This window comes from Astatotilapia calliptera, chromosome 9, assembly GCF_964374335.1.
Source record: "Astatotilapia calliptera chromosome 9, fAstCal68.1, whole genome shotgun sequence".
NCBI classification, from domain to species: Eukaryota; Metazoa; Chordata; class Actinopteri; order Cichliformes; family Cichlidae; genus Astatotilapia; species Astatotilapia calliptera.
Window position 1 is genome coordinate 32,707,771 of NC_137430.1, and position 16,492 is coordinate 32,724,262.

The 16,492-nt window shown below is 42.6% G+C and overlaps 2 protein-coding genes across 2 annotated transcripts in view; both read left to right on the forward strand.

Annotated features, from left to right (window-relative positions):
• Window positions 1–16,492, forward strand: part of LOC113028849 (uncharacterized) — a 147,052-nt gene that overhangs the window by 103,202 nt on the left and 27,358 nt on the right. The gene's annotated exons all lie outside the window — the stretch shown is intronic.
• The window catches only part of LOC113029611 (uncharacterized), a 34,061-nt gene continuing 27,358 nt past the window's right edge, over window positions 9,790–16,492 (forward strand). Inside the window, exon 1 of the mRNA XM_080306779.1 lies at window positions 9,790–10,995. The gene's annotated coding sequence lies outside the window, so the exon portion shown is untranslated. The remainder of the gene's footprint in view (window positions 10,996–16,492) is intronic.

Sequence of the window (16,492 nt, forward strand, 5' to 3'; positions counted from 1 at the left end):
TGTTTTCCTTTTGTCTACTTTGTGGCTCTGATTTCTGGACTTGCATCAATAATCCTGAATGTTACATTTGGGAAGCTGCAAGTCTTTTACTTTTTTATTTTATTTTTTTATTTATTTATTTTTTACGGATTTTGATTCTCCAAAATGTTATCGCTGTTACGTTTAAATGGTTTTCCCATTGGGACACCGTATTTAGTAGTAGTTGTTGTTATAGATATTGTTTTACCTTACAGTTAACTGATATTGTATAAATACTTGAACTTAACTATTGTTTTGATCTTCTGGCTGACTGGTGTTTTCACCCGTAATACGGTAGAGGTGGGGGGGGGGATCGATACAGCACAGCATCTTGATATTTTGCGTTGTGATGTTGTCTCAATACAGTGACACCAAACATCGATATTTATTAAAGAAAATAAAATACTCTGGGAATTACTCTGGGAATACAATGAATAAGGGAGCTCATCTTATAAGAGGCCAACTTTCTGCAAACAGTTGCGCTCTGACTTGAAGTGACTGCAATCACTTTGGGAGAGATTGTTGCAGGTTTTAAATAAATGCTGCCTTATTTATAAATGCAGACTAAATGCTGCCATGTTTTCATCAGTTTGGTGTTAGGCTTGGTCAGTGAGCACTGCTCGAGGGGACTCGACTCACCGGGTTGGTTAGTCAGTTGCCGTTAATAGACTTACATTAGTTTATGTTTGCTAACTAAAAGCAGAACTCACTGGAATATAAAGACACTAGAACTAGAAATCAGTCTAAGGGGGGGTCACTTTTATGCTGCCTCTGACTTCAACAATACCTTTAAAGTTAACCTGAGGGTATACAGTCTACTTTAACTCTCTATCTTTTAAGCAGTAAGTGGTTCTTCGTTGGGAAAATCTCCCGCTTACAGTGGCTTGCAAAATTATTCGGCCCCCTTGAACTTTCCCACATTTTGTCACATTACAGCCACAAACATGAATCAATTTTATTGAATGTATTAATGTACATTTATAATTCCAGGTGAAAGACCAACACAAAGTGGTGCACACGTGAGAAGTGGAACAGAAATCCTACATGATTCCAAACATTTTTTACAAATAAATAACTGCAAAGTGGGCTGTGTGTAATTATTCAGCCCCCTGAGTCAATACTTTGTAGAACCAGCTTTTGCTGCAATTCCAGCTGCCAGTCTTTTAGGGTCTGTCTCTACCAGCTTTGCACATCTAGAGACTGAAATCCTTGCCCATCCTTCTTTGCAAAACAGCTCCAGCTCAGTCAGAACCACTTCATAAAGTGGTTGTTCAGGTTTAAGCAGTGGGAGGCGAAAACCTAATATATCCATAAGTGATGGCTTAACATTCTGCATTCAAGTATAAGTTTGTCTAAGTCCGCCATTGTAGAAATTCATTGCACCGAAAGAAAAACGTGCACAATGTGACGTCAAAATAGGCGCACACCTTTGACGCTGCGTTTTCTGTTTTCCTCATCCACACATAAATGCAAAAACTTGAGTTTTCGAAAATATCCACCCTGGCAGGCGTTTTTTAAAATCTCCGTTTTCAGCGAACGAAAACGAGGTTTACGTGTGGACGAAAGGTGTAAACGCATAGAAAAATCTGCGTTTTCAAAAATACCCTGGTACGTGTGGACGTAGCCTTATTCATTATTCAAGGCACAAACGGAAAGTCATGTACGCGTGCAACGTAAAGTTAGGTGAGTGTGCAACGTAAAGGTGAGTGTGCAACGTAAAGTCATGTGGACATGCCGCGTGAGCATTCGAACTGAGTCTAAAGTTTTCGTGTGCGAATTGAAGCGGGTGCTCTCCAATCATCAAAAGTAACAAAGTCATTGAACACATTTATACAGTTACCTTTACATTTACCAATCATATATCACAGATTTACACTATTTTTTTTTTAGTACTATGCAAAAAGGCAAAGACAGAGCGACAGTCTGGGTCAATGGTGGCCGAGGCGACGGCAAGGCTAACAAAGGAACCCTCGAAGCGTTAGGCTAGCTTTGTAACAGAATATAACAGAAAAGTATGAAACTCCAGCTGAGTTGTAAGATGAAAAGTGGACACAATTTCGGGCTCCCACATTTTGTCAGAAACTGTACATTAACGAGTTTTTTACTGTTATTCAAATGCAACTGTGGAAATAACAAATAGAAGAAAATTCATTCATTCTTACCTTATACTAATCGTGGTGCAGGCCAGTGCAGTGCATGAACTGATGCCTTCTCCGGTCAATTCCGCTGAGAGTAAATCTAATGTCCCGCTCTACTGTACAAGACAATGGTTACCTGGAGGGATGTACCACTGTGAGAGGGGTGCTGCGGAATAGTCCAAGTGATCGCTGCTTTAATTTCCCGCTCAACTATACATAAATTGCAGGTCGACACGATTTTTCAAAGCTGGTGAACTAGACCAAAGTCATTGATAACAAAAGAACAATAAATCTACTTTCTCCGGTACTTTATACCCGCTCAGTTGCAATGCAATTTAATGCACTACTAGAAATCGATGGCTTTTTGATGGTGTCCGGCGCGGAATGATGGTCAACTATAAATAGACGTTTTCGCCACATTGTTGTTGTCACCTGGTCGACTACAAATAGATCAAATATCAATGACAAAAAAACAACGGTAAATCAACATCATTTCAACGTCCCTATAGTAAGACCATGGGTTTACCACAGTATTTCAAGTCAAGTCAAGTCAACTTTATTTGTCAATTCTGCCACATGTACAGGACATACACAGAATAGAAATTGCGTTACTCTCAAACCCTAGTGATTAGAAAAATGCAAATAAAATAATTAAAAAGTAAAAATTTAAATAAGTACAATACAATTTTACGTATAACAAAAAAAAGCTATGCAATATACAATATACAATATTCAAGTAAGAAGGCATAGTGGTGCAAAATAGGCAAATAGTGCAAATGGAGATTAGTAGTGTACGGTAAGAGATAGTGTAACAGCAAAGTCTTGTGAGGTAATGGCAGTCCAATGCTCCACAAAGTGACTGGAGCAGGCCAGTGAGTGCGTCAGAGAGTGAGTGTGTGTGTGTGTGTGACAGAGTTCAGTGAGACCGTGGAGGAGAGAGGGGAGAGGGGGCAGAATCGGGAGGGAGTTTAGCTTCCTGACAGCCTGATGGATGAAGCTGTCCTTCAGTCTGCTGGTCCTGGCCTGGAGACTCCGCAGTCTCCTCCCTGACGGCAGCAGCTTGAAGAAGCTTTGCATTGGGTGCGTGGGATCAGCCGCTATGCAAAGGGCTTTTTTAGTGAGACGGGTGCTGTAAATGTCCTGGAGGGAGGGGAGAGAGACACCAATGATCCTCTCTGCAGCTCTCACTATGCGTTGGAGGGTTCTATGGCAGGACGCATTGCAGGCTCCAAACCACACAGTGATGCAGCTCGACAGGATGCTCTCGATGGTGCCTCTGTAGAAAGTGTACATGATGGGGGCTGGTGCTCCTGCTCTTCTTAGTTTGCGGAGAAAGAAGAGACGCTGCTGTGATTTCTTGGCCAGTGCTGTGGTGTTGTACGTCCAGGAGAGATCCTCTGTGATGTGCACACCCAAGAACTTGGTGCTGCTCACTCTCTCCACAGACGCTCCGTCAATGGTCAGAGGAGCATGTTGGGTGTGCATTCTCCTGAAGTCCACAACAATCTCCTTCGTCTTCTCCACATTCAGAGAGAGATTGTTGTCAGCACACCACGTGGCCAGGCGTCTCACCTCACTTCTGTAGTCGGTCTCATCCCTGTTGCTAATGAGACCCACCACCGTTGTGTCGTCCGCAAACTTGATGAAGAGGTTGGAGCTGTATGATGGAGTGCAGTCATGGGTCAGCAGAGTGAAGAGGAGGGGGCTCAGCACACATCCCTGCGGGGCCCCCGTGTTTAAAATGATGGTGCTGGATGTATTACTGCCGACCCGTACTGCTTGAGGTCTTCCGGTGAGGAAATCCAACAGCCAGTTGCACAGTGAGGTGTTGAGCCCCAGCTGGACCAGTTTTTGAATGAGCTGTTGGGGGATTATAGTGTTGAATGCTGAACTGAAGTCTATGAACAGCATTCGAACATATGAATCTTTTTTGTCCAGGTGTGTGAGTGCTGAGTGGAGTGCAGTGGAGATGGCATCATCGGTTGAGCGATTGGGCCGATACGCAAACTGGAAGGGGTCCAGGGAGGGGGGCAGGACAGTCTTGATGTGCTGCATGACTAGTCGTTCGAAGCACTTCATCAGGATGGGAGTAAGTGCAACCGGACGGTAGTCATTAAAGCAGGAGGGAGATGACTTTTTTGGGACCGGAATGATTGTGGTGGCTTTAAAACATGTGGGGACGACAGCCTGGATGAGTGATATGTTGAAGATGTCTGTGAAGACATCAGTGAGTTCCACTGCACAGTCTCTCAGTACACGACCAGGAATGTTGTCAGGACCCGGAGCTTTACGTGCATTGATCCTGCTGAGGGATCTCCTCACGCTGTCCGGGGACAGAGTCATCACCTGGTCACCAGGAGGGGGTGGGGTCTTCTGTGCAGTGGTGCTGTTTCGGACTTCAAAGCGAGCAAAGAAAGTGTTCAGCTCGTTCAGCAGGGGGATAGTACTGTCACAAGTCTGTGGTGGGGGCTTGTAATCTGTGATGGTCTGAATGCCCCGCCACAGGCTCCGTGAGTCTCTGCTGTCTTTGAAGTGATGAGATATTTTCCTGGAGTACTGTCTCTTAGCCTCTCTGATGCCACGGGAAAGGTTGGCCCTAGCTGTCCTCAGGCTCGCCTCGTCTCTATCTCTGAAGGCAACATTCCAAGCTTTCAGCAGCCTGTAGACCTCTCCTGTCATCCATGGTTTTTGATTGGCCCGGACAGTTATGGTTTTCGTGACTGTTACATCCTCAATGCACTTGTTGATGTAGGCTGTAACAGTCTCTGCGTACTCCTGGAGGTCAGTGGTGTTGTTGTAGGTGGCAGCCTGCTTAAACATGTTCCAGTCTGTGGTGTTAAAGCAGTCCTGTAAAGCCTCTGAAGACCCCTCTGGCCACACTTGTATCTGCTTACGAACCGGTTTGGTGGCTTTAACGAGCGGTCTGTAAGCAGGCATTAGCATGACAGTGATGTGGTCTGAGGCGCCGAGGTGGGGGAGGGGAAAAGCTTTGTAAGCTCCTCTCTGGGTGGTGTAAACAAAGTCCAGTGTGTTATTTCCCCTTGTTGGAAAGTCTATGTGTTGTTGTATTTTTGGAAACACGCACTTTAAGTCTGCATGATTGAAATCCCCAGCCAGGATGAGAAAAGCATCAGGATGGGCTGTCTGCTGCTCACTGATGTGCTGGTACAGTTCATTCAGTGCCTCGCTCCTGTTGTTGACATTGGAGGAGGGAGGGATGTACACAGCGCACAGTAGTATGGCTGTATATTCCCTCGGTAGATAGAATGGCCGGCACTTAATAACCATGAACTCCAGCACTGGTGAGCAGTGTTTCCAGACCGCAACAGCATCGCGACACCAGGCATCATTGATGTAAACACAAAGTCCTCCCCCGCGGGTCTTACCTCCCGCGACGATGACTCTGTCAGCACGGTAGCATGTTAGCACGGTAGCATTTCAATGTTGTTACAACAGTGACATTTCAACCCTGACCATAACGACGGATTGGATGAAAAATCAACATCGATTCAATGTCGTCTTGCTATCTGGAAACTTTTGATTGGTCGACATGGTACATTTTTTGACCATTAGGAAAGGGTGGGGTTTTTTGGTGTTGTCTTCGCTCACAGGTGGAAAGTGCTTTATGGCATTTTCCTTATGAAACACAGTTTTTACCGTTTCTTCCCGCAGTAAATATAAACAATGATAGTATTCAGGAAGAAAACCAAATATTTCATATATTTTTAACATAACTCTGGTTTTACGTGGCCGATCAACACAATTTAAAAACTCCATCAACGCTGTCATAGCCTGATACCACAATTTTTCTTAAAAATGCCAGCCAAGTGCCAATTGCTTTACACGTAATAGAGGATTTCTCAAAAGGGTCTGGATTGGTCCTAAACTTAAATAAATGTCAATTATTGCCTGTCAAAGAGTGTAATGTTCAGAGTATTTGTAATATAACAGTTAAAAATGAAGCAACATATTTAGATCTGATTATCTGCAAAGATCCAAAAGACAGAATTTTACTAAATTTTCCCCCAATTATTAAAAAATCTCAAACCAAATTAAATCAATGGTTGCAGAGAGATTTAAGTTTAAGAGGAAGGGTGTTGCTCTCAAAAGCAGAAGGTCTGTGTCAACTGACTTATGCAGCAATTTCTCTGCATGTGGACGGCAAAACTTGTAAGGATATCGACCGAATGCTCTTCAACTTCCTCTGGAAAAACAGGACACATTACATTACATCAGAAAAAGTGTATTGATGAATGACTATGAACACAGTGGTCTCAATGTTTTGGATTTTACTACTCTAAACAATACATTTAAGATTAATTGGGCTAAACATTTTCTTAAAAATCCGGTATCCATTTGGAAGTTTGGTGGTCTAAGTTATCTTAGGTTGTGATTATAATATAGATAAGCTTCCAGAAAACCTTTCGATGCTTCACAAACAAGTTCTATTGAAGCATGAACAGAGACTTTGCCTCCTCCTGTGTCTTATGTTTTACGGAGTCGTGGCTCAGTGAGGACATCCCAGACTGCGCGCTCAAGCTGGAGGGCTTTCATCTGCTGCGCGCGGACCGGCAGGCCGCTCTCTCCGGTAAAACCAAAGGTGGAGGTGTCTGCTTCTACATCAATAGTGGCTGGTGCACAGATGTAACAGTGATTGCTCAGCACTGCTCTCCCTCTCTGGAATATCTTTTTATTCACTGCAAACCGTTTTATTCTCCGCGGGAGTTTGCTTCATTCATCCTGGCCGCTGTTTACATCCCGCCAGACGCGGATGCGCAAGCAGCTCAGTGCGCACTCGCAGAGCAGATTCTCCACATGGAGCGGACATACCCGGACTCTCTCATCATTGCTCTTGGGGACTTTAACAAAGCCAATCTGAGCCATGAGCTTCCCAAATACAAGCAGTATATTAAATGCCCGACCAGAGAGGAGAGGACATTGGACCACTGTTACAGCACGATCAGCGGGGCCTATCGCGCGGTGCCCCGCGCTCCACTCGTACTTTCTGACCACGTCATGATCCACCTAATCCCCGCGTACAGACTGAGGCTGAAGCTCTCCAAACCTGTCGTGAGGACTAAAAAACTGTGGAGCAACGAGGCTGTGGAGGAGCTTCGCACGTGTTTGGAGTCTACAGACTGGGACACACTGAAGGCTGCTTCTAACAGCTTGGACGAGTTTACGGACACTGTCACCTCCTATATCCACTTCTGTGAGGACAGCATTGTGCCATCACGCACCAGGGTGAGTTATAACAATGACAAACCCTGGTTTACTCCTAAACTCAAAAAGCTGTGGCTGGAAAAGAGAAAGGCGTTCAGAAGCGGAGACAGGGACTGCTACAGAGAGGCCAAGTACAGGTTCACTAAAGAAGTGGACATTGCTAAACATCAGCACTCTGAGAAGATGCAGCAGCAGATCTCAGAGAATGACTCGGCCTCTGTGTGGAAAGGTTTTAGGAATATTACAAACTACAAGCCTAAAACCCCCCACTCCACTGATGACTTGCTCTTAGCCAACACCCTCAACGACTTCTACTGCCGTTTTGACGAGCCATCAGGCAGCCTTCACACCTCCAACGGCCCCAACAATAGAGGCACTTTGGACACTAATTCCCCCACCTCTCCCCCCTCCATAGAGCCATCACCACCTTCAAACTGTTCACCTGCAACACCCGCCCCCTCACCCCACACAAAAGAGGATTTCACACCACCTCCTCCGACCACAACTCTTCATATTCATGAAGCAGATGTGAGGAAGCAGTTTAGGAGTCTGAATGCTCGGAAAGCTCCCGGCCCAGACGGCGTGTCTCCTGCCACCCTCAGACACTGTGCAAACGAGCTGGCCCCAGTGTTTTCTGGCATCTTCAACTCCTCACTGCAGGCATGTCATGTGCCTGCCTGCTTCAAGTCCTCCACCATAATCCCTGTCCCCAAGAAACCTAGGATCACTGGACTAAATGACTACAGAACCGTGGCTCTGACATCTGTGGTCATGAAGTCTTTTGAGCGCCTGGTTCTCTCCCATCTCAAGACCCTCACGGCCCCCCTCCTGGACCCCCTGCAGTTTGCATATAGAGCCAACAGGTCTGTAGACGACGCCATCAACATGGCCCTACACTTCATCCTGCAGCATCTGGACTCCCCAGGAACCTACGCCAGGATCCTGTTTGTGGACTTCAGCTCTGCCTTCAGCACCATCCTTCCAGACCATCTCCGAGGCAAGCTTTCCCAGATGAATGTGCCTGATCCCATCTGCCGGTGGATCACTGACTTCCTGACGGACAGGAAGCAGCATGTGAGGCTGGGAAAGAATGTCTCGGACTCCCGGACCATCAGCACCGGCTCCCCTCAGGGCTGTGTTCTTTCTCCTCTGCTCTTCTCCCTGTACACCAACTGCTGCACCTCCACCCACCAGTCTGTCAAGCTAATCAAGTTTGCAGATGACACCACCGTTATCGGACTCATCTCGGACGGGGATGAGTCTGCCTACAGGAGGGAGGTTGAACGTCTGGTGTCTTGGTGCAGCCACAACAACCTGGTGCTGAATGCCCAGAAGACAGTGGAGATTATTGTGGACTTCAGGAAGCACACAGCCCCACTCCCCCCCATCATCCTGACTGACACCCCCATCACCTCTATGGACTCATTCCGCTTCCTGGGTACCACCATCACCCAGGACCTGAAGTGGGAGCCCACCATCACCTCCGTCATCAAGAAAGCCCAGCAGAGGATGTACTTCCTGAGGCAGCTGAAGAAATTCAACCTGCCAACACGGACGATGATGCAATTCTACACTGCAATCATCGAGTCCATCCTCACCTCCTCCATCACCGTGTGGTACGCTGGAGCCACTATCAGGGACAAACAGAGACTGCAGCGTGTTGTGCGCTCTGCTGAGAAGGTGATTGGCTGCAGACTCCCATCTCTGCAGGACCTGTGCACCTCCAGGACACTGCGGCGTGCAGCCCGGATCTCAGCTGACCCTTCTCACCCTGGACACAGTCTGTTTGACCTGCTCCCCTCAGGCAGGAGGCTCCGGTCCATTCGCACCAGAACCTCTCGCCACAAGAACAGTTTCTTCCCCTCTGCTGTTGGACACATGAACAATAACCACATGATTGTCCCCGCCACTAACACATGACCCTACGCTGTGTCACTGCATCATTTCATGTTTGGCACTGATCACCACCTGCACTCATGTATATATCTTTCTACGTAGCACTCATAATTCTTATTCTCATGTATATATCTCATGTATATCTCATGCACATATCTTTCTTTCTACATAGCACTTTAATTCTTATTGTCTGCACTGAAGCACCGCAGCAATTTCCTAATGTTGTAAACCTCAACATCTGGCAATAAACCCATTCTGATTCTGATTCTGATTCTGATATTAGCTTGGTCCCTTATATATAAACACAACTTTACTCCCCATACGTATTCAATTTGGAATAATAGGAACATAGTGTATGAAAATAAATCTTTTTTTTTTCTAGGTGGGTTGAGAAACGGATTGTTTTAGTGAATCAGCTGTTTAATCCTAATGGGCAGCTTATGTCCTATTCAGAATTCTTAAACACCTATAAATTTCCAGCCACACCCAAAGAATATGCCATATTATTTGATGCAATACCTACGGGTATTATAATGCTGTTTAAAGGTATTCAACCTTGCATATCATCTGTTTCTCTCCCCAACCCTTTAGATTCACACATAGGAAGAATCTGTCTAACAAACCACAGTAAAAGTAATAAGAATATCCGTGCTTTGTTCCAGACAGAATCTCTAACTATTCCACATGTGGTCTCTTATTGGAATTTCTTTGTCAGTGACATTAACTGGAAAAGAGTATGGACAATTCCTAACAAGTAACTGGTAACGAATAAAGTGAAGGAAGTCTCATTTAAAATACTGCATAAATTTTATCCTGCTAATCATTACGTGACAAAGTTCAAAAGGGACATAAATGTGAACTGTGGATTTTGTGGAAGCCATCCTGAGACTGTGCAACACCTCTTCTGGATCTGTTCATACGCTAGAACATTTTGGAAAGACTTCAGTAGATTCATTGCTGGACATCTCTATAAAGACTTTACTGTGAAATGGGAAAATCTTGTATTTTGTTTCTTTCGAAGGCCAAAAAAAGAAGATGTTTACTTTATAATAAACTTGTTAGTTATCTTAGCTAAATTTTATTTTCACAAATGCAAATACAGTAACAAAAAACCTAATTTTAAACATTACTATAATGATGTTTTATGTTACATAAAATTGATTAGTGGATCACTTAACAAAAAGGCTATGAAAACTATTACTATTTGTAGTAATTACAAATTATTTGAATGTTTGTAATTCTTTGTATCACACCCCCTGGCATATATTAATTTTGTTCTGGTTGTATACATGTTCTGTATACTGTTTCTTAATAAAGTTTATTTAAAAAAAAAAAATGAGGACGCGGCTCATGAATTTGGACACCCCCCAAATGTAGCTTCTGAGTCACGTGACCGCACAGCAACGAATCACAGCAGAGCAGAAAATGGGGCGGAGCAAAGCATGTGTGCAAGAGAGGAGTCGAGCAGAGAGAGCTGCTTTTTCATGAAACGGGAGTAAAGTAGTGAACTTAGAGGAGAGAAACAAACTAAAGTATCGATCATAAACCACTACCAACGTCCTGATCGATATCTGCATCGATCTGCCCACCCTTGTCTCCTGGATCGTAGCTGAGATCAGCGTGAACCACGTGGGTCTCTGCTCCCTGATCTGTTTCGTGTGTTTGGAAAGAGTTGCAGCTTCATCGCGGAGTTTCTCTCGGTTTGTGGGCTCATCTAAAGGTAAGCACCGAGCTAACTTTACTGTGAGTTCAGTTCATGTTGAGTTTAGCTCCTGAATGAGGTCTTCTGCTGCTCTCCTCGGTGTCTGTTCACAGTTTATTGTGAACACGTTGAGAGAAGAGTGAGAGAGTGTTTGGAGAAAAACACCAACTAATCATTAGCTCAGCATGCTGGGAGAAGTTGGAGCAGAAAAGTCTTTTCATTGTCCCTGCAGCTGTTTTTCTGCCTGCACCAAACCTCTACAGCCTCATTTCTATTTACCGCGTTGACTACATCCACGATTAAAAGACCTTACGCCCCTACAGCGTTATGTACGGTTCAATGTGTGCTCGCTATTCATTGTGCCTTTAGGTGCAGCTGCCCGTACTCACAAAGAAAGTTTTGGTGTGATTCTCCTTTGCTGAGATCAACATGTCTGAAACAACTTTTTTTTGTGTTTTTGATGCAGTGTTTTCTATAATTCCGTCATAATGGTTTGTATGAGCGGTGAAACGTGTTTTACCAAACTTAAAGAAGTCCAGCCGCTTTCTTGTTGAAATTGTTGAACAACATTGAACAACAGACACACACAGTGCAGTGCGGACTTAAATCCACATGTGGCAGCACTGAAAGTGAGAGAGACCTTCAACCTTTGAACCTGTCCCTTATAGAGAAGGAAAACAATCACAAAAGTACCCAGTGACTGTGCTGGTTGGGATTGTAAAAAAGTTAAATAAATAAAGACCTAAAAATGTAAACATTTTAAAATGCCTGCCTCTACAAAAAGGAATGAGATGGTATTGTGATTTTGGGAGAAAATGTCACATTGTTAAAGCCATACAACTTGAAAATGATCACAAATGTACCTGAGAACACGTTTAATGTTTGCAGGTAACAAGGTGATTTTAATTATGTATTTTTGAATATCTGCTGATGCAGCCATGAATGTGGAAATTATGTGATTTCTGAATGTAATAATTTCCCATTTCTGAAGACTGCTTCAACAAAAATGCAGGTTCAATAGCTAATGATGGTTGATAACAGCTTGGTTATTGTACACTATATTTAACTTATAAATTCGTATGTATGTAATATATCAGTGTGTATTTTCTGTTTCCCTTTTAGTTGTTGTAAAACATGAACGCTGTCACAGATGGTCTTGGTGATGTGTTAAATACAGGAATTTTGTGTTATAATGGAGTACCACCTAATGTGTGTGGGATCGTTATAGGAATGTGGTCAATTGGGGTCCTTAGGGACTAGTAAAGCACTATACAAATACAGGCCATTTACCATTTTACCATTTTTATTACATTTTAATTACATTTGCAGATTGTTTCGGTGGAGTTTAATAAACTCAGCCGTCTACATCGGAGTATATTCTCGAGCATCTCACACTTCTGATAATCAGCTGTCTGCTTGACGTTTATTCAGCTGTGTAAAAACTATAACTTTAATCTCAGCCAAACCGATTTACTCAGGAACAAATAAAATACTAAAAAAAGCCAAACAATAACATTTCTAAGTTATCCAAGTGACTCATATATCATGTTTAACCTGAGTAGTGAAAGGCAAAAAAGATGTTAAACATTTATTTTGTGACCCAGAAAGAATAATAAGAGTAATATTAAAACTAACTGGCTGCCGCCATTGTAGGAAACTGAGCTATTTTTTATTTTGAAATATATACAGGGTGTAGCATCCCCTGGGTAAAGGTGGTGGTATGCAGGGAGCTCAGTGGTAGGGGTGGGCGATATAAACGATATACGATAGAAACAATATAAATTTGACCAACGATAGAGATTTTGACTATATCGCTCTATCGCGATAGCGCATGTTGATGATGTCATCAAGCTGCGCCTGTTTTGGTCGAAAGCATCGCAGCGGCTAAAACCATTATCATCTGCAAATTATGGCGACAGTCATAGCAAAGAGATGAAGCCCTTTTGAAATTTGGGGAAAGCCAAAAACTGCGCTTCCTCCACTTCTGTAACATTGATTCATTAATGTTGAATTCTCTCGCAGCTGCTCTATTCCCGTGTTGTTGCAGTATATTAATAACTAACCTCGTATTGTGGATGAATAATCTCAGTTGTTCTCCTGACTGAAGTTTGGCCTGTGTACAGCATCCTGCTATACGATTGCATTTGTCCCTGACCAGCAGAATCCCTCACGTTAACTTTTAATGAGTGGAAAAAAAGTTGGCGTTCATCCTCCAGCTTCATTGTGCTAATGTTATGCTAACATAGCTGTGTCGCTAGCAATCACGTAGCACAACATTATATATCAGGTAGTCAAACTTCAGTAACCCCTCAAAGGCCACTGCTGTTTAGTTTTCTGTCTTCATTTATGTTGGAAGTGATAGCAGAGCTGTACGTTTGAATTAGTTTCAAAAATCTCTTAGAACATGTCATGTTTAGGTGTAAACTAGCGAGCTAACTTCCTGTTAACTTCTATCTCTGTTAAATTTAATAAATTCTGTTTTCATGGATGCATCGATGTAAAACTTAATTGTTACACCCGATAAAGCAGCAACGCTGATGATTTAATTAAAGATGAAAGAATTTAGACCGTTTTTAACTCTTAGTATTCGTTTGACTTTGGGACCTGAAGTTGACGGAGTTTTGGACCCAGATTACTCCGCGAAGCTTTTCACTACGGCAGCCATAATGCTCTGACAATCCATCAAGCTGTGCGGCTTACCAAAGTTGTACTAAAACATTTTTTTTTGTCATCAACAATTTTTATTTATTTCATTTTAAACTTCAATAACAGAACTTAAGAATAACTACATAAATAAATAGTTTAAAAAACAAACAAACAAAAACAAACAACCAAAAACAAACAACAACAAAACACAACAACAGAAACAAAAAAAAAAACAACCAAAGGAAAGTTATCCTATTCTTTCTTCGCACACCAATCCCCACACCACCACTCTATCATTACTCTTCTGTTCTTCAAGTTACAGAAAGCCAGCTTGTAAAGGGGGACCAAATACAATCATATTGATGCAATTTATCTAATAAACCATAAGTCACTTTTTCACAAGACGCCAACTTAGCCATTGTCTTTAGCCACTCTTCATAGGGAGGGGGGTTCTTTTTCCGCCAATGTCTTAGTAGGACCCGTTTGGCCGTAGTAAAAGCCAGAATAATCCATCTTTTTGTATAACTAGAAAAATCTCCATCAGAAAGTTCTGTGGTTATACCAAGTATGGACAGTTTTGGTGAGATACCAAATCTCCTTTTTAAAACACTGAAAATTACCTCCATTATATTTTCCCACCAATCTCGAAGTCCCGAACAGCTCCATAAGATATGTAAAATCGAAACATTTTGACCATCACATCTCCAACATTCGTCCGTAGAGGCCAGGTTCCATTTATACAATTGCTGCGGTGTTCGATGCCACCTATGGATTATCTTAAGTTGAATAAATCTACTGCCTGTTTTTTTATACATAGTATTAACACTTTGAAAACATGAATCCCATTCAACTGAAGATATGTCCAATGCCATGTCCTGGGCCCAGTAGCCCTTAACTTTAAGGAGAGGGTCAGCTGACCGTTCTTGCAATAAGTGATAAATCTTAGAGGTAATGCCTTTACCCAAGGGTGATCTTGAGAGCAGGACTTCCACAGGGCTGCCCACAGGACAACTCAAGGGGGTTCCCAGCCACTTCGATAATGAACTATGTATTTGGACATATCTCCAGAATTGATTACGCTTCAACTTATATAACTCCACAATTTTATCAAAGCTTAAAAAACATTTAGTCCCACAGTCAAATAAATCTGATACATTAAGGATGCCTGCTTTACGCCACTGTAGCCAGTCAACCGATGTCCCTCCAATTAAAATTCTTTTATTCCCCCATAAGGTTGCCGAAGGTGATTTAATAAAGTCCCAGCGACCTGCCCTATGTAATTTACACCACAATGTCTTCGCGTTTGCAATTATAGGATGGGTAGTTTTATGACTGGTATCAAACAGCTCCCTCCAAGGAGAAATACGGCCATTAACTTCCGTCTCTATATGGGACCAGATGGGTTTAACTGGTGCAGTAGGTAACCAAGCTCTAAGTTGTTTCACGTTCATCACCCAATAATACCATTGGAAATTAGGCAATGAAAAACCTCCTTGTTTTACACTCGCTTGAAGTTTCCTAATACTTAAACGATGTGGTGAACTACCCCAAAGAAACTGCCGGATCAAAAAGTCTAGATCTTTGAAATACTTATCTGGAATGTGTAATGGAATATTAGATCAAATATAAAAGATCATGGGTGCAGTCATCATCTTAATACAACTAATTTTACCCCATATTGTGAGACGCACTCTGGACCATCTACCAAATTCCATTTTTATTCTTTCAATCATTGGCTCCATATTTGCTTGAACCATCTTAGTGTAATCCGAGGTAATTTGTATCCCCAAATACCTCAAACCATTCACGGACCACCGAAACTCCCACTGTTTAAATAAAGTATGGGGGCAGTGTCCTGACATAGGCATTGCCTCTGATTTATCCCAGTTGACACGATACCCTGAAAGCAGCGTAAAGCTTTCTATACGTTCTAATAGGGCTTGAATTGACTTCCCAGGCTGGGTCATAAGTAACAACATATCATCTGCATATAATAGAAGCTTATGTTGACTATTACCCATCGAAATTCCAAATATATTTACATTATTTCTCAGTTTTTGTGCCAGAGGCTCTATAGCAATTACAAAGAGACCGGGGCTAAGGGGACAACCCTGTCTTGTGGATCTCTGTAAAAGGAATAGGTCTGATATGAGCCCATTCGTCAATACTCGCGCTGAAGGCGAATCTTATAATATCTTTATCCACCTAATAAAATTATCACCAAAACCGAACTTTTCTAATGTCTTAAACAGATAATCCCACTCAACACAATCAAAAGCTTTTGCAGCATCCAGCGATAGGGCCACTGTTGGATATACTGAATCATATACATAATTTTGCAAATTAACCAACCGTCTAATATTATCTGAACCATAGCGGTTTGGAACAAAACCAGATTGGTCTGCATGAATTATTTTTGCCATTACTGCTTTTAATCGGCCCGCTAAGACCTTTGCCAAGATTTTTTGGTCAGAATTCAGCAAAGATATAGGGCGGTAACCACTTGGGTCTAAAGGGTCTTTCCCAGTTTTAAGAATAAATGTTATAAGTCCAGAGTGCATTGACTGAGGTAATGAGCCTACTTTGAACGCCTCATTATAAACATCGAGCAACAGGGGACTTAACATATCTTCAAATGCTCTATAGAAATCCAATGGTAACCCATCTAATCCTGGAGCTTTATTAAGTGGCATACTGTTAATTGCATGGGTAATCTCCTCCACTGTAATTGGAGCATCTATAATCAGCTGGTCAGTAGTAGAAAGCTGTGGCAGGTTTAAATCAGTAAAAAATGCTTCGAATTTCTGTTCATCTAAACTACCTTGTGTAGAATAAAGATTATTGTAAAAGGCCCTGAATCCATCATTTA